At 46.6% G+C, this 16763-nt stretch overlaps 1 protein-coding gene across 4 annotated transcripts in view; it reads left to right on the plus strand.

The window, feature by feature from the left end:
* Positions 1–12430: 12430 nt before the first annotated feature.
* Positions 12431–16763, plus strand: part of SLC4A4 (solute carrier family 4 member 4) — a 190917-nt gene continuing 186584 nt past the window's right edge. For 3 of the 4 annotated variants that reach the window (XM_035103066.3, XM_035103068.3, XM_088660661.1), the window contains exon 1: positions 12431–12568. The gene's annotated coding sequence lies outside the window, so the exon portion shown is untranslated. Of the gene's footprint in view, positions 12569–12628; positions 12701–16763 lie in introns of those variants that run through there. The other variant, XM_060278361.2, reaches the window with a different exon arrangement.

Consider the following 16763-nt stretch of genomic DNA (forward strand, 5'->3'; position numbering starts at 1 on the left):
GGGACTATGAGGGTCATCTAGTCCAACCCCCTGTAATGCAGGAATCTTTTTGCCCAATGTGGGGCTCGAACTCACGACCCTGAGATTAAGAGTCTCAGGTTTTACCGACTGAGCTATCAGGACAAAGCAGGAATTAAAGGAGCCATGAAGGATTCACAATCCACATTAAGCCTAGCTATCAACGAGACATTGCATCTCGCACCAGGTTTGGGAAACCCAGCCAGATGGGCGGGGTATAAATAATAAATTATAATAATTATAATTATAACAATTATTATTATTATTATTATTATTATTATTATTATTATTATTATTATTATAAAAATAATTATTATAATTATTAAAGTCCAGGGTCACCACCCATCTGGTCAGTTCCACACCCCAGTGTTCTAGGATATCTTATAAAAAATTAGGATATCTTTTTAAAACAACACACATGCAGCTGGTCTGTATGAGGGTGGCTTAAGTCACCCATTGCTACATTTCCTTTTCTGGATGCTTCCATGATTTCATTATTCAGAAAAAAAATATTGGGCTCTCGTTATGGCGTGTGCTGGACAGACTTTACATTAGTTCATTGTGTCTTTATGTGCCTTTAGCACATTATGAAAGCCAGCTTATTCATTGGATTGGATTCTGTATCAGTTTGTGCTCTGCGTAGTCCCGGGGCACACCCACAGCTATCTTTGACCTCACTTGTTCACTAAACCCACTTTTTCCTTCCTTCTCATTGTACTCAAAGTGCATATCTACCTACTGGTTGTTTCGCATGAAGCAGTCATGCTCTGCTTGCGCAGCCTCTCACCCATGAAACCTTATTCCACAGCACACTGGTAATTTGAGTCACTTCCATACCAGAGAGGAGAAGTCCTGGTTGTTAGTATAAGGTTACCCTTTTTTTTTTTCAAAGAATCCGGGGACACTTTTTTTTAAAAAAGGTTATTTTAAAAAAGTTATTTAAAATTATAATATTTAAGAAGTAATATCTTCTCTTCTGTGGTCTCCTCTGTCGCACAGCCTTCCTCTGGGCCCTGGCATGCTCTCTTGGAGCACTAGCTGTCGTGGAGTAGGCTTGGCCACGTGTTCTTGCCCTCCTGGTGCTCTCCTACCTCTCCTCCTCAGTGGTGGTGGCAGCAGTGGTGGGGCAAGGTCAGGGCTCCCCTCTTTTTTTCCTCCTTCCTCTTTCTCTCTCTCCCTTCTCCTCTCCTCCTCCTCCCTGCTTCGGCTCTGGGGTTGTCCTGGCCCCAGAGCGCCGCTGGGCAGTTGGCCGGGTGGCCAGGCACTCTCGTTCCCGGCTTGATTTGGGTCATGGGGAGGGATGGGGGTCAGTGGTTCCCCCAGTTGATGCGCCGGGCATCCCTGGTTCCCCTTGGCAGTGGCGGCAGCAGCGGCAGTCTCAGCAGCCCAGAGCCAGCCTGATAGCGCAGTTGGCTCTGGCTGGCTTCAGGAGCTGCTCGCTGCCGTGGCACTCGCCATTTTGCCTTGCCGGAAGTCCCCATATGATGTGTCTTGTGCCGTTGAACCAATCACACAACATTCATTCCATACTAATAAATCTACAACACTTAAAATATAAATCCAGGGACATTAAATGAAATCCGGGGACATTCCGGGGATGGATTTTGTCCAGGGACACATTTGTAAATCTGGGGACTGTCCCCGGGAAACAGGGACATCTGGTTAGTGGCATTCTTCTCTTTATGTTCATGTTGAGGGAAGATCTAGGGTCAAGATGAGGCTGATAAGGTGCTGGTGGCTTCTTGTCTGTGGCTATCTTCCCCAAGCCCTAAGATCAGCATGAGAGTCCTGCTCTCTGACCCGTCATTAATTAAGATTAGATTGTTGGGTACCAGGACAGGGTCTTTCCAGTTGTGGCCTCCTAGTTTTGGAACCCCCTTCCCTGAAGAAATCTGGCAAACCCACCTCTCTTGCTATCTTTAGACATGCTGCAAGGACCTTTGTGTTCTGCAAGGCTTTAATACGATTAGGGATGGGGAAGAAATTCAATTACGTTTGCATTCAAATGTGAATCTTCCTAGTCTGCACTTTCTGAAACAATACAAGAGCAGCCCTCTTTTGAAATTCATACTTCTCTAGACCTTGCAATGGTGTTCTCCGGCCAAGCTGTCTCTAAACAATATATGCATATACTAAGGTGCACTTGAAAGGCATATTTTAGTGAAAACAGCATACAAAAATGAAACGACATTTGGGAAATTGCTTTACAAAAATGTGTCTTTTTAGGAGAAACACACATTAAAATGCTGGTGATTTTCCATGAGGACTACTTGATAAAACATTGGCAAACTGAAATGTGGAGAACTGAAATTACAGATTTGCCTATCCCTAAATAGGCTGGAACGTGTCCAGAAGAGGGCAACGAAAATGGTCAAAGGCCTGGAAACGATGCCTTATGAGGAACGGCTTAGGGAGCTGGGTATGTTTAGCCTGGAGAAGAGAAGGTTAAGGGGTGATATGATAGCCATGTTCAAATATATAAAAGGATGTCATATAGAGGAGGGAGAAAGGTTGTTTTCTGCTGCTCGAGAGAAGCGGACACGGAGCAATGGATTCAAACTACAAGAAAGAAGATTCCACCTAAACATTAGGAAGAACTTCCTGACAGTAAGAGCTGTTCGGCAGTGGAATTTGCTGCCAAGGAGTGTGGTGGAGTCTCCTTCTTTGGAGGTCTTTAAGCAGAGGCTTGACAGGCATATGTCAAGAATGCTTTGATGGTGTTTCCTGCACAGCAGGGGGTTGGACTGGATGGCCCTTGTGGTCTCTTCCAACTCTACGATTCTATGATTCTATGATAAATATGCTTCTCAATCACCATGGTCTTCAGGACTCTCTCCAGGCCACACCCCTCACCAGCCTTGCTTTACACACCCCTTGAGTCCTTTCTCCTTTCTTTCTGACCAGAGCATGCCCTTGAACTTTGGCAATGCCTCCTGCTGATGTGTGGAGGATAGAGGGAGGGTGGGTGTAGAAGCAGCTAACCTTTGCATGGCTGGGATATAGCCTACTCTACAAAGATAAGAGTCACACCCATTGCTCTGCCCAGTTTTGCACCCTTGGAAGGGACAGTGGATGCCATGGGGACAGCTTAGCACATTTCAAAGTAAGTGCAGTAAAACACATTGCCATCTAAAGCCCCTCTAAGTCTGGACTCTAAATTTACCTAAGGGCATTGTTATCTCCAACCTGTGATAGGTGTCTTGTGCAAAAATGCAGAGAGATTTCCATTTATCAGGAGACGGGCTGGCAAACAGTCATCCCCACTGACGAAACTTCAGCCAACGACCCTAAAGGATTTGTTGGAAATCCTGGAAACCAAGTGCTCTTTGGTGAGAGAACCCCGGCAGGGATTTACGGTAACACGCCAAAACATGTAGCAAAGAAAAATGTGGAAATATAGGCTGTAAAACCTTTAAAATGTGCCCTTTCCAGCTACTTGCCTAACAAAATAACAGCCAGCCAGCCAGCCAGCCAGCTGGCATCACAATGTCATCTTCCTGGCTGTGCCATTCTAATTCAACACTCCCGGTTCGGATTAGACTATGTGGTTTCTCTGAAGGTATGATCACAGCTCTCAGGGCTAGCCTGACTGCACACCAAGCCAAGCAATTGCTAGGGTGGCAATTTGTTTAAGTGCGCTGACAAAGCATCTTGGACGATCTGCCTGCAACTTTTGGAAGGGATGCTGAGATGATCCTTTTGGATTTTCACTTTTTGAAATATGGCAACTGTAGAAGAAGGAAAACCAGTATTAATTTAGAACTTCAGGCACTTAGATGTCCATGGCAAAAGTGTCTCTCACTACATGTAAAGGAACTGTGAAAAAGACTCTATGAAACCAACAAGAAGGCGAAAGATGTACTTTCCCCTGTTTGCTTGATTGTTTTGTAGCACAAGAAAATCTTTAATAAAAACTAACAAAGAAAAAAGGCCTTCAGGCTCTAGCTAGACTTCTGTACAAGACTGTAAGCAATGAAGAGTACCTCCTTCTTGCCTGTTTCTTTAATGTCATTGTGATCTAGTATCTGCTACTTAATAGTAAAAAAGATATAGAAGCATTCTTTTTTTTAAAAAGCAGGAGGTTTTGAAAAAGGAGGACTTTTTAAAATTAAAAAAGCTACTTTTAAGGGTGTACCATAGCCCAGCTGATCTTTGCAACAAACAAACATAAAGTAGTGGAGGTGGTAGGCTTCAACTCAAAACGAAATATGAAAAACAAACAAACACCAACAGTGTGTTTTAAGAACATGTTTTGATTATTTTATATTGTTACATACCAGATAAGAACTGCAACAATGTTATCAACACAGCTATGGGGAGGGGAAGTAGCTCAGCGTCTGAGCACGTGCTTTGCTTTCAGAAGTACAAAGTTCAGTTGCCGGCATCTCATGTTAAAAGGATGTCAGGAACCAGGGCACGAAAGACTTCTGACCGAGATTGGGCAGAAACTGGGTTACTGGGGGACACGGAACAACTGCCTGTCTGGTGTAAGGTAGTTTCACAGGTCAACGGGGCTCTCCCTGTGTTCATTTTTTTTAAAAGGAAGCAAATGGATTTGTGCCTTTGGCATTCACAATCGTTCATATCAAAAATTATTTCTGTAATAACAAATTTAACCACAAAGAAGAGAGAAAAACAGGAGAGAGAAAAAATCCACCAGCTCACATTAAAAATACAATAACCATCAATTCAGTGAGACCATGGAGTGAGCTTCCAGGGAGGAAGCCAAACCGCTGGAACCGAAGTGACCTCTCTGGGGCGCAAGACTGGGCAGCGTGTATGGAGGTCCTGGGCTGCCCAGACGACAACACCCCCTTCTCAGCCTGGCTGATGTGGTCCAAAGGAAAGCAGAGCCATACATTTGCCACCAGCTTGGCTGCAGGAGTTGCAGGAAGCAGGCGTACCAGGCGCCATCCAACTGCCTTAGGGACTCCACTCCGGATTTGCGTAGGGTTTTTACTCCTTAGCCTTTTCTCCTGAAGACAACCTGCAAGGCAGCAGAGCTTTAGGGTCAGTTTTCCTTCTCTTAGATAGGCTATGCTCCCAGGTTTACAAGCCCCATCTACACCTCACTTCCTTCTACAGCACGTCCAGAAAACACCTTGACTATTAGACCCATGACTGGTCTCGTCCGCTCAATCTACTGGCAAATTCTTCACATGCTGGGGAAATACTTAACTCCCTGAGGGTTTGAGACCCATCGGCTACCCTTACCTGATTTAGCTGGCCAGTCAAAGCCATTCCTCAGGGTGTGGCCGCTGTTGCATACTGACAGCTTCTAGGAGCCACAGGTGAGAGCTGAGTGCAGGGTAGGGACCCAAGGTGGACAAACTAGAAGGAGCTTGGCATGTTTCTCACCAATGGTACTGCCCATCCCCCTAACACCCCACCATTGATATATCCATCTTAATTTAAACATGTAAATCAATATATACCCCCAAATAGGCATCTCCACCAAGTTGATGCTTGTAAGAAGGTTTGTTGTTGAGACTTGGCTTCCTTCCTTTTCCTTTATAAAGGTACTTTTATTGCCGAGGTTTTCAACATTTTTGAGTCCACAATTGCATTCTTTCTGCAGCACTCTTGTGGGGCTCATGAGCCCAGTTATGCCACCCCTTGCCTGCAGAGCTGGCAGCCTCTCGCCCAGGGGTCAGCAAACTTTTTCAGCAGGGGGCCGGTCCACTGTCCCTCAGACCTTGTGGGGGGCCAGACTATATTTTTGGGGGGGAAATGAACGAATTCCTATGCTCCACAAATCAGCCAGAGATGCATTTTAAATAAAAGGACACATTCTACTCATGTAAAAACACGCTGATTCCCGGACCATCTGCTGGCCGGATTTAGAAGGGGATTGGGCCGGATCCAGCCCCCAGGCCTTAGTTTGCCTACCCAGGCAGTCTCGCCCTTTTTTCAACACCTTCCCTTGTGGAGGGTTCCCTCAGCCTCCTCTCCCCTCTCCTTGGGAGTCCTCCGGGCAGCGGCTGCTGTCGTCCCTGGTCTCTGAGCTTCCCTCCTTGCCCCGAAGAGAGGTGCCTCCCAGAGTCACCATTCGCCTGGAGAGCCAGTGTGGTGTAGTGGTCAAGAGTGGTAGACTCATAATCTGGTGAACTGGGTTCGTGTCTCCGCTCCTCCACATGCAGCTGCTGGGTGACCTTGAGCTAGTCACACTTTTTTGAAGTCTCTCAACCCCACTCACCTCACAGAGTGTTTGTTGTGGGGGAGGAAGGGAAAGGAGAATGTAAGCTGCTTTGAGACTCCTTCGGGTATTGATAAAGTGGGATATCTTCTTCTTCTTCTTCTTCTTCTTCTTCTTCTTCTTCTTCTTCTTCTTCTTCTTCTTCTTCTTCTTCTTCTTCTTCTTCTTCTTCTTCTTCTTCTTCTTCTTGCCAGGGCTGCGGCAACAAACAGTTGTGCACACTGGAAAGACCTGTCAGGAGTAAGCATGGACCAATGGTATCAAATAGTATGGGATACAGCCTTATTAGAAAAACTAACCAATGAACTGAAACTGACATGGGGACAAATAGAAGAGGACACCTTCACCCCGCTATGGTTACCCTGTATCACATACACAGCCCAACAAGACGACAAGAACCCGCCAACAGCATACGAATCAATCTGGCTAACCTGATTCAGAAACACCCCACCCCCACATGAAAACAGAGTTCACCACAGCCAATCACAAACAAAGAACCACACCCTAGGCCAGGCACCCCCAAATCTCGGCCCTCCAGATGTTTTGGACTATAATTCCCATCATCCCTGACCACTGGTCCTGTTAGCTAGGGATCATGGGAGTTGTAGGCCAAAACATCTGGAGGGCCGCAGTTTGGGGATGCCTGCCCTAGGCCAACCCCAAACCTCTCTCACCACCAAAGAAATACAAGGAGCAAATAGTAAGAGAACCCACACAAGCAACGCTGACACAAAACCCCACACATACTGTTGTGTATTAAAGTAATAGCACAGCCAAGTATGTATTGTAATATAGAGTTTATTGTATTGTATTACAGAGTTTATTTGAATGTATAAGTTCCAGCGGGAACGTATATCGTTTGCTGGTTCAGAGTGCAGGATTTGGATCCGCTGCTGGATTGGTTTACGCTGGAGGGAATCCTTGCCATTGGTTCCCGCCAAAATGTATCTTTTCCCTGCTATAAGCCCCAGTTTTCCCCATTCCCTGTGTTCTGGCTCTTACTTGTTCTTTGAAGTAAAGAGATGTTGTACCAGATTCTCGCCTCCTGTTTCTTATTTGCACCGAGCTGAAATCACTGAAGACCCACTACACAACACATACACTGAGTAGAATAGAAGCCTTGCCACCCCACCCCACTCCACTCTCCATGGACCCCACCACCTCTGTCCCCCTTTTCTTCCTAATGTTACACTAATGTAAACTGATCTGTAGAAAATGTAACTTGAAAAAAGAGGCAGTGCGCATACTTTTGTAAGCCAAGAAATCTCACAAAGAAAAAAAATATTTAAAAAACAAAAACAAAACAACAAATAGCTGTACAAGCCTTTGGGAGGCAGAGACATAAGAGGGCATCAGAGGAGGGAGGGGAGGGAAGAGGGACAGAGGCCAGTGTTGCCCGCAGCACCCTTGACCATCATTCAAGGCACCCCAGGGTGCCACGGCGCACTGGTTGAAAACCTCTGCTTTTATTCCATCCCCAACACAAGAATCTCTGTAGAGAGGATACTTGAATTGATAAATAAATAGATTTTGCACTATGTAATACATATCAAACTTAACTGGACAAATGACTGTCGTTCTATGTTGTTCTTGTATTTATATGAAAATCAGTAAAAATTATTGGTAAAAAGGAAAAAAATGGCTAGAAAGAAAAAAAATGTAGCAAAGGTTGTATTATTGCACTTTATTGCACAGTACAGGCCAATATACTGTATATATATATATAAATTGTTTCTTAGATGCCTCCTCCACCTGTGGTTTCAAACAAGAGAAGGTGTCCCTTCTGGGAATGGTGGCAAAAATAAATACTCCCTCAACAAAAATGTCTCCAGCAGTGATCCCCCCCCCAAAAAGTTTAGGGGTACTCTCATTTTCCTACTCATATTGAAATAATGCCCCTCAAGGAGGCCAAACTTAGATTCACAAAATGTTTAGGGGTAAGCGTACCCCTGTGTCCCTGTCCCCCCCCCAAAAAAGCACTGGTCTCCAGTGAAAAAAAAGTCTGGCCTCCCCATGAGACGCAGACATACATAATATACTGCCTGGGGGGGTGGGGAGAAAGGGTTTTACTTTGCAATAGCCCTGAAGCACTTCCTTTAGATTACATGAGGCAACCGGTTGGGTAGGGAAGAGGAAGGGGGAAATCCCTGTACTACGCACAAAAGTGGCTCTTCAGTTAATGCTACACAAGTAATAAATTCCAAGGAGGCAGCCCTGTTCATCTCCTCCCACCCCCTGGAACGTGGTGGCTCCTTAAAAGTGATCTTTATTGTGATGGAAGGTTTTGTGGGACAGAATCTACCCCGTTATGGCACAATGTTCATGCCACAATGAACGGGCTTGGTTTTTCAATGTGCCATTGGGCCGTTTTTCATAGTAGGCAGCAATTTTCTACACCCTTCTCAGACAATTGCATGGTGTCACTCCTAATATGGATTTGCCCCCCCCCCCAAGGCCAACCTTTGCTTCTTTATTTTTTTTTTTTGCTGATGCGATAGTGTCACGGTGCTCACTGGACACATGACCTCGAATTGCATTGTCTCAAGACTGTGCTTTTCGCGTGTCATCACCAATTAATCAGACTGTTTACAATCCCCCCTCTTCCTTCTACATCCATATGTATACACCTCTGCCTTCTAACACTTGGAGCAACCTCACAAAGCAGACTTTTGCTTACTAGAGCCTGTGCCACGATAAATTTGTCAGTCGTTAAAGTTCCACAAGATGGCTGGCTTTGCTGCAGCAGCGGTGCAGTGCTTCGCAGATGTCTTCGCAGATGTCTTCGCAGATGCAAACTCCACCCAGTTCTGTCAGAACCTACTCCCTGGTTAGGTGAGTAGGGGATTGCCGTCTAGCATTTTTACCCTTTCCAGAAGTTTTCTTCTGAATGCCTGGCCTGCCCTTTGAAAGGAGGACAAGTTTTAAACTTAAGCTGGTGTGGTGTGGTGGTTTTGGAGCGTTGGACTAGGACCTGGGTTCAAATCCCCCCCCAGGCCATGAAGTTCCTTGGGCCAATCACTGCCTCTCAGCTTTGCCCACCTCACAGGGCTGATGTGAGGATGAAGCAAAGACGCAGAGAACAAAGTACACCACCTTGAACTCCTTGGAGAGAAGTCAGAATATAATATTGTTGTATGTTTCCTGGGTGCTAGACACTGAATTTAGCATGTTAAAATATAAACCAGGCTGGCTTCATGATGAAGTAATCACCTGGAGAAATGGACCATTTATGGACCTGCAAAAGAGTATTGGGAAATAATTTATAATGAGTTGAAAAAAAAGTTTAAAAGTACTTTTCAAAAAAACCAACCAACCAGAGTTCTTTTCGTTGGGGATAATTCAGATGGAAATTCCCATGTGTCAAAGGTGGTTATTTATGTGTGCTACTACTGCGGCCCGTGTTTTGTTAGCTCCCAAACGAGCGAGGCCCCAACTAAAGAAATATGGAAACTTAAACTGATGGAATATGCGCAGCTTGCAGACCTAACATATAGAATAAGAAAGAGAATAAGAAGAACATACATTTAAAGAAGATTGGAAAATGTTTCTTGAATATACGGGGGGGAAATTGTGTACACCTGAAAACATTGGCAGCATTAAGATAAATTCAACAGTGTAAACAAGTTTTGATGGATGTAATAATGGAATACTGAATGGTTTCGTTTATGTAAAATATGCAGGGATTTATGATATGCAAAATGAACCATGGAAAGGGAAGAAGGGAAGTCATTGATATTTTAAGGTTGTTTAAATATTTTAAATTGCAAAACAGAAAATTTAATAAAAAATATACACACACAAAAAAGAGAAATGGACCATTTAAAAGAGCACAAAGTAATGGGTAATGTCCCATTAAGAAGGCCATTAACAGAGAGTCTCTGGGCTGCCCAGCAAATAGGTAGGCCTAAAGCCCCTTCCTAAGATGAGAGACAGTTACCGTGTTTCTCCGAAAATAAGACACCGTCTGCTATTTATTCCCCCCCCCCAAAAAGCCACTATTTTCAGGGGATGTCTTATTTTTTCCCTCCTCCTCCTGCCACGGCCGGCATTGATGCTGGGCCTATCACTATGTCTTATTTTCAGGGTATGGCTTATATTCCTTGAATGCTTAAAAATCCTGCTACGGCTTATTTTATGGCTTCGTCTTATTTTCGGAGAAACAGGGTAGCAGAGGCAAATGGACAGAGTTTGGGGGTGGGCAGCAGAACTACAGTGGGCAATGAGTTATGAGAACAGGAAACAAGGGACAGTTTTGCAAGAGGGGGCAGGGAGAAGGGGCGCAGTTTGTTTTATGGTGCAGAAGGGGTCAGACATGATGTTTGGAGTCTCTTGGAATCGGAGGCTGTGGCAATGGAAGGAACAGGACTGTGCTAGGATGTGAATGCTCCACACTCTCTGCATCTAGACCCAGGTTGTGTGTGTGTGTGTGTAAATAAACCGTATAGCATAAAGACACAACAGTCTCTGCTGAACCTCCTTGTCCAAAAGGAAACACAGACCCCCATAAGTGCATCTTGAACCCCAGGAATCTTGCACCGCTTGGAGACTGGGGGTGGCATGGAACAATAATAAGCAATCATAAAGGGACCGCGAGGGTCATCTAGTCCAACCCCGTTGTAGTGCAGGAATCTTTCGCCCAACGTGGGGCTCGAAAACACAACCCTAAGATTAAGAGTCTCATGCTCTGCTAACTGAGCTGTAATAGGAAGCATCTGCCAAACAACAACAATAAGAAGCACCTGCCCAGGCTAAAAGTGTGTGTGTTTGTGTGTGAGAGAAAAAGGGAAGAATATTTATAAATATATATAATTTTTTAAATTTATTTTCCATTTAATAATATACATTCACGTCATCATTATCCACTTTACGTGATCCTGCACAAACCTTGGACATGATAGCTTGTGCAAGTCCCATTATGTGGATGGGAGACACAACTCCCAACTCACAGAGGAGGTTTCTTTTTTGTGTATATATTTTTTATATTTTCCATTTAATAATATACATTCACACCACAATTATCCACGTTAAGTCCCTGGCTCTTTAGAGCCTATCAACTTCCTTCCCTCCTGCCTCATGGCTTTCAAAATTAACCTTTAGAATCATTGCATTTTGTACGTTTTCCAATTCTAATTACACTCATTACAAAATAACTCAAAATTTAAATGAATATAGAAAGGTAGAAAACTTCTCCTTACAAGTCTTCAGATAACCCTGCTAGCGATGTTAATTGCTTACAATAATCTTTTAGATATGATATAAATTTACTCCGGTCCTTTTGGAACACTTGATCAGGCTGGTTTCGGATTTTTCCTGTCAGCTTCGCCAGTTCTGCAAATGGAAGAATAATAGACTCATAGAATTGTAGAGTTGGAAGGGGTCCCCCGGGGTCATCTAGACCAACCCCCTAAGGAAAAAGCTGCAAATTCCTCCACAGCCCCAGCCAGCCTGCCTTCCAGCGCAATCCCTCGCCCGTTTCCACAGAGCAACGGGACTCCAATTCCCAAGGGGGGGAAAAAAACCATTGCAAAATTCTCCTGGGAGCTGCTTCGAAAGCACTCTGAGCGGGCCTGAGGGGGAGATCTAACGCGGCCGGAGGTTAGATCTCCCGACCGAGTCGAGGAGGCCGCGTGGCTCCTCCTCCTCCGGCTGGCCGGGGCCCCCGTGACGCTTCCCGGCGGCGAGAGCGCACCAGGGCTGGCAAGGGAATGGGATCTGGCGGGAGGAGGGAGAAGGAGGTGGGGACGGGCGGGAGGCGGTGCCGAGGCGACCGAGTCACTGCTTTAAATCTTGGACGGGCGAAGCGAGGAAGCTCCCAGCGCTGGAGGCTGCCGGGTCTCTCGCCGTCTCCGCCTCTCTCCCGCGCTCTCGCTTGCCGCCTCCGCCTCGGAGGAGCGCAAGGAAAGGGCGCTTCTGGGGGGCTGCTCCACCCGCCTTGGCGCGCTCGGACGTGAGGCGAGGCGAGGCGAGGCAAGCGGGCAGGGGGCACGACGCGCTCGCCTTCAAGGGAGCCATTGAGCGAGCGGCGACCCACGCGCTCCCTTGCTCCTTCCTGGAGGGGACGGACTGACTGGCTGACTGGCTGACTGACTGGGCTGCGCTTGGCCGCTGCTGGCGCCGGCCGCCCCTCGCGTCCAAGTTGAAGCGACTTTCTTCCCTTCCCTTCCTTCCTTTCTCTCTCCCTCCGTCCGTCGCCGGGCTGCGCCGAAGCAGCTCGCCGCCCGCCGGCGTGTGAGGAGGGAAGGACTCCGGAGAAGGCTCGCCTCGAAGGCTTCCTCTTCTTCTTCTGCTGCTGCTGCTCCGGCAGCCCCGAACAGCCGCCGCGCTGGAGGAGAGACGCAAAGGAGACCCCCGGAGGTAAGGAAGGCGACGGGGGTGGGCCGAGGAGCGGAGTTGCCCTCTCGTTACCGCTCGCTTTCCTTCCCGCAAACAGCTCACCTGCTCCCACCTGACGCTTTTCTTCTTGCGTTCTCACAACCGCCCCGCGAGGTAGGCTAAGGCTGGGAGAAAGTGGCCAACGAGCGAGATTCGTGGATGGAAGGGAGACGATATTGGAAGCAGGGTCCCACTAAATCTATTCTGACGCTCTTAAGGACTACATGAAAATAGTTTGGGGTAGTGCTTTTTATTATTATTATTATTAAAGGTGCTGGTAGACACCATGAAGTTGTCGTAGTAAAAGTGCCACACTTTTTAACATTTTTTTTTTTTGGCGGGGGAAGGTGCCAGTTCTACATACTCTTGAGACCCTCCCCAGAAAAAGTACCCGGTTCGGGACAGGACTTCTTCACAGTTCGCTAGACTTGGAGAAGAAAAGTATTTTTTAAAAAATATTTCCTCGTACTTATTTATTTATAGCCTGGATTAAAATAAAGCAAAGCTTTTTGCTCGGGTCTGCTGACAAGGTTTAAATAATTGACAGGCACAAAGTGGGGAAAAGACCGCAGAGGGTGGAATGATATTGGTAGTGGTGGAAATGGGAACATAGGAAGGACTGTAAAAATGTATGCCGCAGAGCATGTGCATAGGGCCCCCCATGCCACATCTAACTTCCATATATTGGGAAGTGACCGCTGTACAGGCAATGGGGGTAGATGATTAAAAGTGCAGGATTTAGAGGTGTGTGTGTGGGGGTTTCTTGTTTGGGCAGGAGGGGCCATAGTTTAAGTTCTGACATACGGTTCTGGAAGGGGTGTTGTGTGTTCAGACTTGTCCGAAAGTTGCGCATATTGACCCACTCTTCTTGCTTACAATCAGGTGTGATCATGGTTACTTAGCTGAGAAAGGCAAGCACTTTGCACATGCTCCGGGGAACTCTCTTGTGAGGCTGAACCTGGGCATGGAAAGCATGTATGCACATAGCTAAGGTTTGGTGAGTTCTGGTTAAAATGAAACTCTGCAGAGAGCCAAACCTGACCCAGTGAATTTTGGGGCTTGAAGGAAGAAAAGGAGAAAGGGCAGTATTTGAGAGGTCTGGGAAGAGCAGTGGGAGTGCAGAGAATCTCAGGAGTTGTTTAGGGATTGCATAAAGGTATGATGGGGGACCCAGGTGGCGCTGTGGTTAAACCACTGAGCCTAGGGCTTGCTGATCAGAAGGTCGGCGGTTCGAATCCCTGTGACGGGGTGAGCTCCCGTTGCTCGGTCCCAGCTCCTGCCAACCTAGCAGTTCGAAAGCACGTCAAAATGCAAGTAGATAAATAGGAACCGTTACAGCGGGAAGGTAAACGGCGTTTCCATGTGCTGCTCTGGTTTGCCAGAAGCGGCTTTGTCATGCTGGCCACATGACCTGGAAGCTATACGCCGGCTCCCTCGGCCAATAATGTGAGATGAGCGCGCAACCCCAGAGTCGGTCACGACTGGACCTAATGGTCAGGGGTCCCTTTTCCTTTACCTTTAAAGGTATGATAGATGAACTGCAAGGTAATTTGGCAGTAAGGTGAAAAGAGTCAGGACTGGTTGTCCAAAGAGAGCAGCAGGGCTTAGTGGTTTGGGAAATAAGTTGTAGGGTTACTGACGAGAGGCTAGGCGTTTGGGGGTGTGGGCTGGTGGGGTAAGATGGACAAGGGAAGTAGTTTGGAAAGCAATGCTGGAGTTTGCGTTTCAAGGGCTGCTTGCTTGGAGGCAAGAGAGAGCGAGTTGCTGGATCTGCAAGGATAGTTTGCCCAGAGGGGGATATGTTTAGGGTGAGTGAGACAATTAGGATTAGCTGAGACAGGGAAAGGGAATTATTTCTCGCTGTTGTGGAAAGGAAGCTGGGAGATATAATTTGCATAGTGGAAGAGAGTGATAGAGTAGCATTGAGGTTTCTATCAAGACAACCAATGGGGATCTGTGGGAGGATTAGAGTTTTTTTTTCCTGCTTCAGGTGGCCAGCAGATGGAGTTTGTTTTTGATAGAGGTCTCTTGTGATACAGGAACACTAGATGTGGGAAATAGTAGGGTCAGGTCAGAGAGACTGCAAAGGGAGTCAACTCTCTGTGTTGGAAACTGAGCACAGCTGGGGTGGAGCAGAGGACTTTGGGGCAGCGAAGTATAGGGATGGGGCATATTTATTTTATAGCCCCATCCTTTACTGTCTCATAAGCAAAATGGAAGTCCTTCCCCCCCCCCCCCCAGAATTAAAGATCTAAACTAGCAAGTTGTGGAGGTCGGGGAGCACAGATACTATTAATATGCCAAGGGAATATTTGGATATGAGGTTTTGGGGTTGGAAGCATTCAGTTTATAAGCCTAGGTAGACAAGGTACTGAAAGTTGAGGACTAAGTTACATGTTTCACAGAGTTGTGTTTTGCTTTGCCTGTGCAATTTTTTTTTTATTAAAAACATGAAAAGTAGTCTCTGGAGGTTGCTACTGCAGACAGTAGCAGGCAGGAGCAACCATTTACTGTAAATATTTTCCCTCCTGCCATTTACCCCTTCAAAATCACCTCTCCTGGCTGCGTTTTTCCATGGCAAAGGGAAGAAGTTGAGGACCTGGGTCTTTTTCATTTGTAAGGGAAAATCCACTTATGGAGTATGTGATACTGAGCACAGAAATGGCTTGGGGTGGGGAGGGGAGACTAAACAACCTTCCCACCAAGGTTGTAGCTGGGTCCACATTGCATGATTCAGAACACACATCTGTGCGTAATCCATGGTTTTGACGTGACTATGGTTCGGGGATATCAATGGCAAGTTGGGTGGAGTTGTGTTACTCACATGTGGAGCAGCTGAGGAAGGAGGCAGTGGGAAGTGATGAGGGAGAAAAATTGGGGGAGTGGGCTTGGAGGTTTTTGCGTTGTGAGATGGGGATATATATTTGAGGCTTTGGGAAGAGGCACATTAAGAGGTGGTAGTGACTTAGCTATTGACTGGCGTACTTATTTGCCAGAACTACCACCATCTATTGCTGCTAGTAAAGGTAAAGGGACTCCTGACCATTAGGTCCAGTCGTGACCGACTCTGGGGTTGCGCGCTCATCTCGCATTATTGGCCGAGGGAGCCGGCGTATAGCTTCCAGGTCATGTGGCCAGCATGACAAAACCGCTTCTGGCAAACCAGAGCAGCACATGGAAACGCCGTTTACCTTCCCGCTATAGCAGTTCCTATTTATCTACTTGCATTTTGACGTGCTTTCGAACTGCTAGGTTGGCAGGAGCTGGGACCGAGCAACGGGAGCTTACCCCGTCACAGGGATTCGAACCGCCGACCTTCTGATCAGCAAGCCCTAGGCTCAGTGGTTTAACCACAGCGCCACCTGGGTCCCTATTGCTGCTAGTAGAGCCTTGTAAATTAAGTTTGCAAACGTAACTAGCTTGCCTTTCCACCGACCCACTAGCCTGCTGGCGATAGGCATACAAAATGAAGAAAATAAAGCATTTTTATACTGTGTGCAGAAGAGGGACGGATTTCTCTATCCCTCCTCTGCCAGTCTGCTCAGTGGCCTGCGCGCGCAATTCATTCTCGCCTATTTCAACCAGGCTAATGCTTATTTTAAAGGCTCCGCTCAGCAAAAAGCATGGCTAAAATGTATTTCTGGAACTCTGTCCTGCCTGTAGTAATTATCTTCTTACCTGTCCATTTCCTCCAGTTTTCACCACTGTGGCAAATAAAGGTTTCTGTCGGGAATTGCAAGGTTTGGGCTTAAACAAAGGAAAGAGCAGAAGGGTTGGACACATGTTTGTGGTCTGTAAGCACCAGGCACCAAGCTCAGGCCCTCCTGAAGGGTCAGAAGTGTGCTATGTTGACACTGTTATTGGCTGGGCAAAGAAACTGAGGGGCGGCGGCACTAGGTCAGGCCATGTTTCTATCTCACAGCCCAGGTGCTAGGCCACACAATCGCCACATTTGCAAAAATGTGGGGTGCGACCATTATGTGAACTATTATTACTAAACAGTCTTTGCATGTTAATGCATCACTGTACAGTTTAGCTGTCGTGGGAAGATGCAGGTCTTGCCATATCGTGTGCCTCACCTATGGCAGCTTCGCCCGCCTGCCTGCTCCCTTTGTGCCTACAGAAATGTGGTATACTGGCAATGTGCGAGAGATAAATGCGTATCCATAGGCTACTG

Source organism: Zootoca vivipara, chromosome Z1 (assembly GCF_965207765.1).
Source record: "Zootoca vivipara chromosome Z1, rZooViv2.hap1.1, whole genome shotgun sequence".
Lineage (NCBI taxonomy): Eukaryota > Metazoa > Chordata > Lepidosauria > Squamata > Lacertidae > Zootoca > Zootoca vivipara.